Genomic DNA, 13638 nt, shown 5'->3' on the forward strand with positions numbered 1-13638 from the left:
TCAATCCATTAATCAGGACTATTTTGAAAGCTTACTCTTTTAGTTAAGTTTGTGTTATTTTTATATAGCTTTAGTCAATGTACTACAGAATTTATGAAATTGAACTTTGTATGTGCAGAAGATTTCTATCTAGCCATTTAGGCACATCAAATGTTTTGCTTCAATTTAAAAAAATATATCTTTTACTACCGTGTGAGAAGAGTTATACTATACCCTGAAAGACATAAAAATCACCAACCCATGAACCTTCTCCTCCAGAAGTTAATCATTCCCTTGGAAAAATACACACAAACACCAGTAGTGAGGAAATATCTCTGATGTGGGTAGAAAGGCAAAACTAAAAGAGCATCTAGTCATTCAGGATAAGAAAATAACAAGTAATGAATAGCGCTATCTTTCTTCTCTACTATGGATACTAGTAATAATCAATTTAACCTATTCAATCAATACTTTTTATCACTGATTATTTTTCTATTTATGTGTTTCATTTTTACAATATTTTTGTAGAAATTTAAGAAATGTTCGTATTTTGGGCAACCATCTGAGATTGTAGGTTTTTTTTTTTTTTGTACTTTGGTTTTGAATGCTGCAGGTTTTCATGTAATTTGAAAATTATTATAAAATTATGGATCTGAAAAATTCACCATGTCCATGTCTTAACATGTGTTCGCACGTTGACGTTACCCTAGTTCAATTTAAAATATTTCAATGTGCAAATCTTACAAAGTCATTGACTTTTCTTATTTTTATTGTTTTAATATTCATTCACTTATTAATCATTCATATAGGAAATATTATTGAGCACCAGATAGAAAGAACTTCTGTGGCCAGGTGCGGTGGCTCACACTTGTAATCCCAGCACTTTGGGAGGCAGAGGTGGGTGGATCACGAAGTCAGGAGTGTGAGACCATCCTGACCAACATAGTGAAATCCCATCTCTACTAAAAATACAAAAATTAGCCAGGTGTGGTGTCGCTTGCCTGTAGTCCCATCTACTCGGGAGGCTAAGGAAGGAGAATCGCTTGAACCTGGGAAGCGGAGCTTGCAGTGAACCGAGATGGCGCCACTGCACCACTCCAGCCTGGGCAACAGAGCGAGTTTCCGTCTCAAAAAAAAAAAAAAAAAAGAAAGGAAGAAAAGAAAAAATCTCTGTGCTTTCACAATTGCCATTCTAGTGTGGGAGACTGAAAACAAGTATGGAAATTACAATGTATGTTAAATAACAACATAGATTAAAGATGCAGATACCCATTAGTCAAAACATGCATCATACACTGAACACTGAATACAAAGGAGCTAGTTACTAAGCTTTTAGCTCTCATGATGGGAGAAAGAGCACAGGAGAGTTTGGGAACATATACTGGGTACCAAAAGAAGAAAATCAAGCATCATATATACCACTTTGGCCAATATTTAAAATTTTAATTAACAGCAGTGGCAAAAACAACATGATTCTTGCTAGTAGAATAGAATTTTTCCCCATACAAAAATTTTCTCAATCTCTCCTCTAAAAATAGAAATCCAAACGTCTATTAGTCACCAAATCCAGCCCTGGGTGATACTGATTCTTCCTTAAGTTCAGTTGCAATTCCGCTTGTACATTTAGTCTCTAAAAATGAATTTATATGAATTACCAGTATCTTATGTAAATTAGTAAGTGAAGAATGAAGGAAAGATAAGAAGATAGTGGCTAATATATACAAAGATGTACATAATAAAGTCAGGAAGAAAACATAAATATGCATAGCTATTCAAATTCTCTTTTCTTAAATGGGTCACAAAGTTGTAATTTGCATTTTTAACTTTCCCCTTCCACAAGTCATTCATTATTTCCTCGCCCTCAACCAGCACTGAGCTGTTGTGATTTAAATCTTTATGCATAGGACAGGTAGGAGACCTTATGGGTACTGTCTTTAGTTAGTCGATGTTGTTTCCTAAGGGGTGTTAAAAGATATTCCCCATAAAAGGAATCTCCTGAGATTCATACCTATGCCCTCATTTCCCCGGTGTTAAGCATTATTGTGTTAGACATTGTTCCAGATACTAAATGGCAGCGTGTTTCAACATTATGCCAGGAAATCGACGTAAAATGAAATTCTGAGATGAATTTTCTGAGTTGACTGGGCTTGACTTGATAACTTTTTGCCACCCTGGTGATGGCTCAGTTAACTCACATTGAGTGAAACCATGGTGATACAGAGGGAATTTCTACCTAGGCTTCAAAATGTGAACTTTTCCTCAGAAAGGGTGACTGCAGTGCTGCTGCGTGTCTAAACAGACAGCAGCAAAGGTCACCACTGGCTCACTAATAGGACTTTATATCCCAGGCAAACCAGTCAGCAATCTGATGACAGAATAATTTACAGGAGATCCTTTTCAATATGAAGAGGCCAGAGATTTAGCCTCATAAAAATAAACCTACTAGATATGGATTATTTTTCTTCTCAATACTTGCAATGCTTCTGTGAAAACTACCATCCTTTGACCTCCGGAATGGTTTATTTATTATAAAGATGTCCCAGGGCACTCACAAGGGGAAGATCTAGAAGTTGCTGCAAAATGTCATGTCTGTGAAGTCCATATGTTTGTATACTGCCACTGAGAAAGAAGGCAGTGCTTTTTTTTCATACTTTTCTATCTCAAAATCTCATACAAATGTATCTTAGCAGAATGAGAATCACATTGAAGATCTGTTTTAAAAAAGTAACTTTGATAAACATAGTACCAAGGCTTCTATCCCTTGCAATACAGAAGAAATGACTGGAAGGTGTGCAGATGACTACCCATTGAAATATAGAAAGGCACTGAAAGGTCTTGCCCAGACAGGTAGCATGTATTTGCTTTTCCTTCCAGTCTTCTGCTCCTACGTCCATTGCCTGAGTCAGGTGCCTCTTTCATTATCTGCGGATTTCGATAAATCGTCTTAATTGGCTAATGCAACATGCAAACTACATTCAAGTTTTAAAATAGATGACATATTTTCTTAGGAATTGAGGCCTTCAAAAGAATTATCACAAACACTTCATATACTGAAAATTTGCTAATTAGATGTTAGGCACTGAGAATATAGAGTTTAATGGCCCAGGCTTCTGGACAAAGCATCCCACTGTAGTAAATGTAGTTTTTAAGAATACTGTAAAAAGTTTGATCAATGCCATAAGGCAGAAATTTCAGAGAAGAGTATCTGATGTGATTTACAGAATAATATTTAGACACAATATATTGGTTCAATTGAATCTTGAATGATGAGAGTAAATTAGGTAATAAGACAAATGGGAAAGATGTAAAAAGATGAAAGTGGAATAGGTGCTAATGCAACTGTGAAAACACATGCTCCTAATATAATTGGGATATTAGGGTGAGGTGGGAGACATCCCAGTCTGTAGAGAAAATGGGAAACTGCCTTTCCTCTTTCTAAAGAGGTTAAGATTTGTTGCACATGTAGGGGGAAAAAAATGGATTTATCTGCAATAGAACTGGACCACTCTACTGGGCAGAGTTGATTGAAAGGGGAAGTTTTGCCAGTAAGAATAAAGCGATTATACATAGAATGGAAATGGCCATTTCTTAGTTTATTTGCATTGCAATAAAGAAATGCTGGAGGCTGAGTAATTCATACAGAAAAGAGATTTATTTGGTTCATAGTTCTGCATGCTGTACACAAAGCATGGTGCCAGCATTTGCTTCTGGTGAGGATTTCACTTCATGGTGAGATCGGCAAAGGGGAACTGGCATGTGCAGAGGTCACGTGGCAAAAGAAATCAGAAGCAAAAGAGAGAGGAGAGAGAGAAAATGGAGGTGCCAGGCTCTTTTTAACAATCGGTTCTCCCAGGAACTAATAGAGTTACTCATTCATTACCATGAGGATGGCAACAAGCTGTTCCTGAGGGATCTGCCCCATGACCCAAATGCCTCCCACTATGCTCCACTTCCAACATTGGGGATTACATTTCAACAAGTGATTTGAAGGGAACAAATATCCAAACTATATCAGGTTGTATGTTCTTTTAATTTACATCATTTGCTTTTAGATTTTTCCATCTTTAGCAACTGCTATGTCTTGTGTAACCTGGAGGAAATATCCAATCTTAGATGATAAAGAGAAAACCAAGCAGAGCCCATGATGGATAAAGGGCAAGAAAAGGCCACAAAAGCATATATGTCCTAAATTTCTTTTTATGGGATGTTTCTAAGTTTTGGGTGGTCCAGCCCAACTCAAAGGAATCAAAATCCAAGGAGACTTTTGTGGGTCATATGCTATTAATAAATGACAGGGTACATTTTCCAGTAATGTGTTCTATGATATATGGAATTATCAGACTAATAAAATTAGGTACAGAGTAGGTGGTTAGTCAAAGACTTGATAGAATGAAGTCCTTATGTTGGCTGTTTCCACCTCAATTCAGGTAATGTCAAAGCCTCTGTGACAAGGATCTATTTTGTAGATCCTTTTACTAGTAAAGGAAGTAACACTGAATAAGATGAAAAACTTAACAATAATAATAATAAGAAGAAGATGAAAGTCTAAATAAAAGAAGGTATCCATAGTAGAATATGTGGTAGTCTAAAAGACTTATTTAACTTCATAATTCCTCATCATTTGGGAATAAATTAGTACTAAATTTTTTTGGAAAGTTCTAAAATATAGGTAGAATTATCTGATAGCCTTTATGTAACTTTTATAGATAAGTGATCTGCATCTGTGTGCCATTGTGTATAGGCTTGGTGCTATTCCTGCCACAAAAATTAGACCCAAAGCTTGGAATTTAAACTTAACGCTACTGTTTTTGATGATACATTGATACTACAAAATAATTTTTCGCTGTAAAGCACTCAAAGGATTTTTTTCTCTATCTAATTTTGAGGTTTTCCATCAATAGACACTTAGTGGAGATTTTCTTAATAAGAGATGGTTTTACATTACATGCTGTAAAATCACAGTTCAAAATTACCTGAGTAAATTTATTTTCTTTAACAAGTGCTTTATAAATATTCATTTAAAAAGTCATGTTTATAAATTGAAATGGTCCTTTGTAAATGTCCAATTACAATCATTTGACAAGTATAAATACACTCTCTGGCAAACAATAGCCTGATTTATGCAGATCCCATTAGATATGACTGTGAACTATAATTATCCTAGTGGACTATAATTTTGCCTGCCCAGTCATTCATAGAGTTTAATATACTCAACTGAGACTGAATTTTCAAAGCTGTTTGTAACAGTGGCAATGATATATGTGTCACCACCCTTTATAATTCTGTTTTTGCTTCAATAAATAATCTCAGTTAGGACCTCATTCATGCCATTTTGCTCAACTCAACAGGTTCGAAACAAATTAAGAATAATATGAATAGCAAGTCACTTTTGCTCAGCCTAAAGAATACTTGTCTTTGTGGGTATTTTTTTCCTTTTCGTATATTTGATTATTAGAGGTTAAATACATTGTTAGTTAAATTATTGCCTTGCTGAAGTAAATTGCCTATTTTAGAGAGTATTATACAAGGGTAAGAAATTGCACCCAAAACATGGAAGTCAAGTTTGAACAAAAAGCTGCACATTTACTTTCCTATTTTAAATTCACGACCTATCACTTCTCCTAACTTGATAGATAAAATCGGTCTTTAAAATTTAATATGCTATTAGTAATTGTTCATACTAATGTATAACCCAACTTCATCACAAGAGAGCATGTAAACAGAGTCCCTTTAGCGAGATGTTTGCATGATACCAACACCAACACAACCAGGTAGTTAAGACAAATTATCCAATTTGGTACCATTCAAAAAATCAGTGATGTGGACACAATATTAAATAACACCATACTGATCCTAAACAGTCTCTATGATTGCAGTTTTTGAATTAACATTACAAATAGTTGTTGAATATAGCACTATTTTTCTAATTTTAGATGACACTCTGTGTAGAACAGAATCTATTGTCATAGAGCAATTATTTCATTTCTTCACAAACCATCAGGAAGATTCAACTTAGGGCAAGTTTTCTGTCCAAATTTTGCTAGTATAATATTATTTTTTAACATTTTGTAATATAAAAGTAAGGTAAGCTTACAGCAAAACAGAAAATTATAGAATTGAATGTAGAAATCCTAAATTAAACTTGTAAAGGAAAAATACTTGTTTCACAATGCAAATCATTTTTTTAATCACACTCATTTATTAAAGCTACTCTTCCCTGAAAGTGCCTGCAAACTGTCATCAGTATTTGTTCCTGAGCTGTTTCTACAAAACAAACTCAACTGTTTAATGACACCAGCTTTTAGCATCTGCTTTTGTTATCATTATATGAGGCAGTGCTATGCTGTGGCACCCCTGTGCCTTTGGAACGAGAATGCTGGACCCTGGACCTTTAGAACGAGTTATTAAGTTTTCCTGAATACATATGGTTTTCCATGCCAGTACAGGGATAGTGACGTTTCTCTTACATTTTGCAGTTTCACTATGCCAGATGAATTTCAAAACAATACTAATTTTTCTCTAGACATATAATGGAAATTTAACAAAAAACACCCTTTTCAGTTTTTATTTATAAACTTATGCCAATCTTAAAGTCAGTCATGAGCCCATAGGTGTCGGGGAATGGCATAGTGAAGGTAGGGATAAATGTGAATTTTAAGCAACAGATAGCACTTATAAAACCCAGAGACTGGAAAACTACAATCTTGTGATTTCAGACAGGTGTGTAAGACTCTCCTTTGAGAGTTTTACTTCAGGACTTTGCTTCTTTCCCAAGAGGCTTCTAATCTCCTTTGCTTGCAGGTCTGCCCTAGCACCTCAGTTCCCTCCCAAAAGTCCATAAATGCCTACGACCTGACAAAGAGTTCCATTTAGACTCATGATAGGCTTCGGTATATAGGTGTGAGCCTCCATGCTTCACCCACAATCTTTCTTAATTCTATGTATACTTTTTTTTTTCTTTCTTTGAGAAGGAGTCTTGCTCTGTCACTCAGGCTGGAATGCAGTGGCACGATCTCAGCTCACTGCAACCTCCACCTCCCGGGTTCAAGCAATTCTCCTGTCTCAGCTTCCTGAGTAGCTGTGACTGTAGGCGCCCAGCACCATACTCGACTAATTTTTGTATTTTTAGTAGAGACGAGGGTTTTACCATATTAATCAGACTCATCTTGAACTCCTGACATTGTGATCCACCAGCCTTGGCCTCCCAAAGTGCTGGGATTATAGGTATGAACCACCATGCCCGGCCAATTCTATGCATACTAAACGTAATGATAAATGTACTCTTATTGATTTTCCTCCTCATTCCCTAACATTTGTTTTTTTTTTTTATATTTGCTATTGTAAATATTTTTCTTTTTTACTGTTATTTGTATTAAGTGTTTCTTTTGGATCACTTTATTATTGTCTATATTAAGAGTTAATTTTTTTTTTCAATTTTATTTACTTGGAGTTAAGATTAAGTAGAAGTGGGTTGGCACCCACATGATGTTTTTTCTTTTCCTACAACAATTGCAATGTGAGAAAAAATGTTAAGCTCTTAAATTACTGTGGTCTACATCCATTAAATTTCTAGTCAGTTTTGAAGATGATGTATTATACTACCTCAAAGGATGCTTGTGATGAATTCCCTTGCACACTAAGAAATTACAGTTTCTATATAACTGCCTTCTATACACAACACAACCTTTGATCTATAATTTCTATACTCATGTTCGGGAACCACAAAGTCCCAGATTCCACATTCAAATGTCATTATTAATTGTTTTGCTGAAAATAAAATATATTTTGAGATAAAAAAATAAAACACCAAAAACCAGTGTCATACGTTCATTCATGTTCCATCTGTTATTCCTCTCTCTCCTATGACAACCTCAAGGCACATTAAAAGTATTGAGTTTTCCCTAAAAAATGCCAGCACAATAGACCCACTCTAAGAGATGAAATCAGAAGAGTTCAAAAGTAAAAGGAATGTTTTCTTTCTCAGTAGGGTAGTTAATTGTATATACACTCATTTGATTGATTTTTAACACTGATGGAAAGAAAGTAACTTTTCAGTGCAGAAACAATTACAGCAGGAGCTGCTATCCTTTACTGAAGGAACAATGCTATTTATAAAGGAAGAAAATTACAAAGGTTTGTTTCCTGCTGCTAATTTTGCTAGGGCACTGAATTAGTATGATACTGCTGGGAGCTGCAGGAGACCTTTATGATACATGAGCAGAAAGGAGCCGACCTGATGAGTAGCATTAATCATCAACAGCTCCAGTTAGCGCATGTGTCAACCAGAGGCCAAAGAGGGATTGCCCCGGGCCCCCACCCCGCAAAGTCAGTATGGAAGGTAATTCTAAGTAACAGTTAAAGTGACCCAAATCATTGATTAATTTTTGACTTGAATCATTTAGAGATAAGAAACTAAATTCTTGGTGGGAACAAATAGTTATGTTAAAGGAAAATCAACAGTATAATTAGCTCATCTATATTTTCTCTTTTTAGCTTGGTATATGATTTGTGTATTTGCTACAGCTGCTGTAAGGAAGTTCCACAGACAGAGGGGCTTCAACAACAGAAATATGTTGTCTCAGTTCTGGATATTAGACATCTGACCTCGAGGTACGGACAAGCGTGGTTACTTCTGAAGTCCAGACTTCTCCCGTGGCTTCTGGAGGTTTGCGGGCAATCTTTGGGACTCCTGGGCCTGGAGAAACATCACCCTCATCTCTGCTTTCATGTTTATATGGCATACACCGTGTGTGTGTGTGTGTGTGTGTGTGTGTGTCTTTTCCAAATTTCTCCTATTTAAAAAAATATAAGATCAATCATATTGGATTAGAATCCACCTTAATGACATAGAGAGCAGCGGGAGGCAGTCAAATGCCTATGCAGATAGGAGCAGGCCCCTGGTGAAACCCTACCTCTGAGCCAAAGACAGTTTAAAGCCTGAGAGCCAAGGTACAAATTAAATCCTCGGACCAAATTGAGAACCTTTCTTCAAGTTTTGTGTGCTCTCTGATTTATCCCTACCCTTTAACTATTTTACATATACCTACCCCTCACTAATTGGTTTTCTACACTGTTGTGCCAACCTTTGAGTGGTGTCTTTGCTTTAATCTTTTTTTGCATACTCACAAACCAATCAACATGTACTCCCCATCCTGTGTCTATAAAGACCACAGACTCAGTCACTAGAAAGGGAAACAGCCTGACTTCAGGGAAGAGACAACTTGACTTTGGGGAAGATGACCTGCGCTTCCTGTCCCCTCTCCATCTCCCCGCTCTGCTGAGAGCCATTTTCATCACTCAATAAAATTCTCTGACTTCACTATCCTTTAATTGTCTGTGTAACCTCATTCTTCTTGGATGACAGAAAAGAGCTCGGGGGTTCCCGAGCTCTTACCATACTGAGTATGGGTACTCAGAAAGGCTGTCACACTGGCCCTTTACCCTCACTGGTGGAGGGCAGTTGCCCCATGCAATGAGGCAAGGGTCCAACTGAGCTGCTAGCACACTGCTGTTCATGGATGGCAGAACTACATGAGAACTGTAACACCCCTTCTGGGGCTTTGGGGTCACAGACACCTTCACATGGGCACCACTGCATTCCCCTTGAGGCCATACACCTTGTCTGGCTGTGGGCCCTGCATGGAATCACTACTGTGTCAGAGGCTGGAGTGGCTGTCCGGATCCCACACTCACTCACTAGTGCCTTCTCTGGCCATGGGCCCTGTATGGAGCTTGCTCCTGTGTTGGCACCTGGAGTGGCTGTTGAGATCCTGCACTTGCTCACTAACTTGCTTCCTCCTCTAAGGGGTTGAGCACAGCGAGCTCCCTGCTGTGAGTCTAGCAAAGGGGCCAAGAAAAATCCTGCAGCAACATCATTTTATGTCTGTAAAGATTCTGCCTCCAAATAAGATCACATTATGAGGTACTGAGAGGTAGGATTTCAACATATCAATAATATAATTTAAGGGGGCTGACAAATTCAACTCACAATATCATCATTAACTAGTGAATAAGTCAAAATTTTAATCTATAACCAAAACAATTTAAAGTTTGCTTGAGGGATGAAACATGCACTTATCAAAAAGTTTGTTGGGGTAGAACATGGAAATCTATGCATATTAAAGCTCTCTTAAATATTTTCATATTAAAATGTTATTGTTGTATTGGCTATAAAGGTAGAATCTCTGGAACCCAATTTTTTACATGAGAAAACCAGTGTCATTGTGCTTTGAAAATCTTGCAGAAATTACAAAGCCAAATCAGAAGCAGAACCTGATAGCCAGAGAGGAGGCAGTTAGAGGCTGGTTAGACAGAGAGGAAGGTCTCGGGAGAGAGGCAATCGTCACAGGAACACCTGTGGGACAGCACCAACACTGCCTCTGCAGCTAGCAAAATAAATGTGGTTAAGAGCTTCCTCTTACGCCAGGATGTCTGCTTAGAAGGACTGTCCTAACCTAGGTGCAGGCACAATACATCAATCTAAATGTCGTTAACTTAACCCAGCTCATTATAATGTCATTAACATGACATTAGCATTGTGGTTTTAGCCCCCCCCCACCCATGGGTTTTGCTTAGGCACTCATAGGTTAACAACTAAGATGGAGTCACTATGGCTAACCCCAGGCATGCACAGATGCAACAACCCTAGGAGGGAATTTTACCCCTCCCGTTAAGACAAAACCCACAGATGACTTCTTTTTTCTTCCACATGAAAGGCCCCAATTACAGATGCCCTGGCAGCAACCCACTTCCCGAGTACCCTCTCACAGCTGAGAGCTTTCCTTTCACTTAATAAATCCTACTCTACCTTACTCACTCCCCAGGGTCCATGTGCCTTCTTCTTGGATAAGTGGGGCAAGAGCCCAGATCTCATTGAACTCCAGGGGCAAAAGGAGACTGAAACACTAGTACTGTATAAATCTTAATGGAACCCTCACAACAGAGGGCAGGCACAGTTTACTCTTTCTAGGTGTGTTTTGTAGTTATCAGGTCTTTCACTTTCTGGTGAAACATGCAATTAAAACTTACCTTCCAGTGAAACATGCAAAATTATAAAATATGCAATTTTTAAAAAATTACAATATGAGTTGAATTATCATGTGCTACTTGTGAAATGAAGAGTAAATTTTAAATATACACATTGTACTTCTGTGAGCAAATAACATTTTTATCAGAAAAGCAAACTATTGTCAAAGATAATTCACATACTGTGTGTCAGTGCTCAACACAATCGTATTTTAAATTTCATAAGCCATGTAACATCTCCATTGTTATAAAATCACTGCAGGAATAACTGCATAAAGAGGTTATTTATCATTTTTTATGTGATAAATACCAATGTGAACATGATAAAGCTTTCAATCATCAGTGACCATGTTGGACATATCTTGAAAACACATTTACTTTCCACAACATCCATGTATTCTGGGGTTGACAATTATACTGATAGAAAACTGTTCCCAAGGCAGATTAAATTTGGAGCTTTTTTGTTTGTTTTTTGTTTTGTTTTACTTTTATTGCTTTTTAAGCCATACAGCGGTGGGAGGCCTATTTGCATATTCATAGTGTTTCTTCAATCTGGTTTAGAATATGGAATTTTTGGCTCCCTAAGGCTATTTCTAATAGTTAGGTACACAGTAGCAAGTCTGACCACTGGCCTACTCTCATATTCAGCTAATTATGTCTCACAAGAAGATCTTGACATAGTCACAACATTTTGCAAATTGTCTTTTCTCCAGAACATTTAAAGCTTTTCTAGAATATTGTGTATCCTGCTGCTGTGCCATTTGCCGGTGTTGAGTCAACTGAGAGACTTTAATGCATTATATTATGATGAAAGCAGGCCATGGTTGCCAACATGAAATAGCAACTACAATACAGTGATATAACTTACATGAGAGCTTTATAAGTTTGATAAGTTTGTCTGCCGTGCCTATTTTTTTTTATTTTACTAAACTGTCTTTAGAAGCAGATCTATAGACATTAATATTGTTTTTAGCGATGAGAGTTTATATTTGTAAAATAGTTTTGAAGAAAAATATCTACCAGAATGCTAAAATAATTTTAAGTATTAGAATCTTGTAAATTGCCAATTTTCTTTAGAGTTAAACTTACTGTGCTTACCAGGGCTAATTCCCTGCAAGACCTAGCAGAATGTGTTCCACATAATAGGTAGTCAGCAGATACTGATTGAATAAAACTGTTATGAGAATAATCAATAATTACTCCAAGCTTTAAAAATGCACTAGACTCTTTCAAAGTGCTTAAAATTAATTATCCTATTTAGTGATCATAACAGCGGTGGGAAATAAGTATGTACTATTATCATGCCCATTTTGAAGAGGAGAAAAATGCTACATAACGTGCTAAATGTAACAAAGAGAGTAGAGGTAGGTTTTACACTCAGATTTTGATTTAGCTTCAGAACCCATACTATTACAATGATTATGCCATATTACTTTTTAAATGTGAAGATATTTTAAAGATAAAAGAGCTGGAAAATGTGTTTTGTTTTTATTACAGAATAATCTTATACTGCAGAGTAGCATTGAACTTCTTGAAAAAGTTCCATGGAATTGTTAAAAAAAAAAAAAAAATGCCTAGGCTGGGTCAAGGCAGCTTGGGTGTTTTCTCTAATGAATTTATGTGTAGGATTTTGAGCATCAGATACATTTGCAATGATTTAGCAGGTATGAACTTTCATAGGTTCTCACCATGAAGAATCTTTAAATAGAAAAAAATGTAAATGTTAAGTGACAACTCTCCTCTAAAAATGGCCTCAGTGCTAAAGTTTTTTATGTTTTTAGAGTTATTCGTGTGTGGCACATCAATCATGGAAAAGAATTATGGATTATCTACTTGCAAATCACTACTCAACAGATTTTTGTAAAACCTCATTATTTTGACAAGGTCCAACTTATCCTGAACTGTTATTTAAAATATATAAAATATACATAATACATGGAGATATGATTATACAGAGTAGAAATAAACCCTGTGACATTATATGACCCCTTGTGTTAATTTTGATAACAATATGTTAATTATTTGACCATACCTGAGTCATATGTCCTGGCACCAAAAGCATTTTCTCATTTAAAAGCCATTATTACTTGTAAAATTGACTATTATGTGTAAGCAATATTATGTATTTGTTTCATTTTTAGAACATCTCAATTTTACATGCTTTTAATGAAAATAAGTTTCTTAAAAAATTGCTATTGATTTTTAAAGGGTGAGAGAGAGCAAATAATGAGAGTTTAAAGTAAGCAGTGACATGTCTAGATTTTTAAACAAGATTTTATAGCTATAACAAGGAGGTAGATATGATTGACGTGTGAATTTGAGGAAGAAATACAATGTAAGGAGAACAGAGGAGGAAGAGACACCACTGTATTTAGCAGCTGGTTGTTTATTTAGAATTGATTTCCTGGGCTAATCCCAACTGTTGTAGAATTACTCAGTTAAAGGCTCTTTTCACGAGGGCTGATTTATCCTGATCCCTGAAATTATAAAGTATTTATGACTGCCTGATAAATACAATTTGGGGATTTTAAAGTAAAATCACATTTGTACAATGGATCAAACAGGATCAGTTGCATTTGTACAATTCTGAGATTTCTAGTCGTCTCAGTTAGTCTGGGTAGCTATAACAGAGTA

General features: G+C 36.3%; 1 long non-coding RNA gene across 1 annotated transcript in view; it reads right to left on the reverse strand.

Moving 5' to 3' along the window:
- Positions 1–568: 568 nt before the first annotated feature.
- LOC117085917 overlaps positions 569–13638 on the reverse strand; it is a 419918-nt gene continuing 406848 nt past the window's right edge. Inside the window, exon 4 of the long non-coding RNA XR_004438131.1 lies at positions 569–2901. This is a non-coding gene — a long non-coding RNA (uncharacterized LOC117085917). The remainder of the gene's footprint in view (positions 2902–13638) is intronic.

Source organism: Trachypithecus francoisi, unplaced genomic scaffold, assembly GCF_009764315.1.
Source record: "Trachypithecus francoisi isolate TF-2019V2 unplaced genomic scaffold, Tfra_2.0 Lachesis_group1, whole genome shotgun sequence".
Lineage (NCBI taxonomy): Eukaryota > Metazoa > Chordata > Mammalia > Primates > Cercopithecidae > Trachypithecus > Trachypithecus francoisi.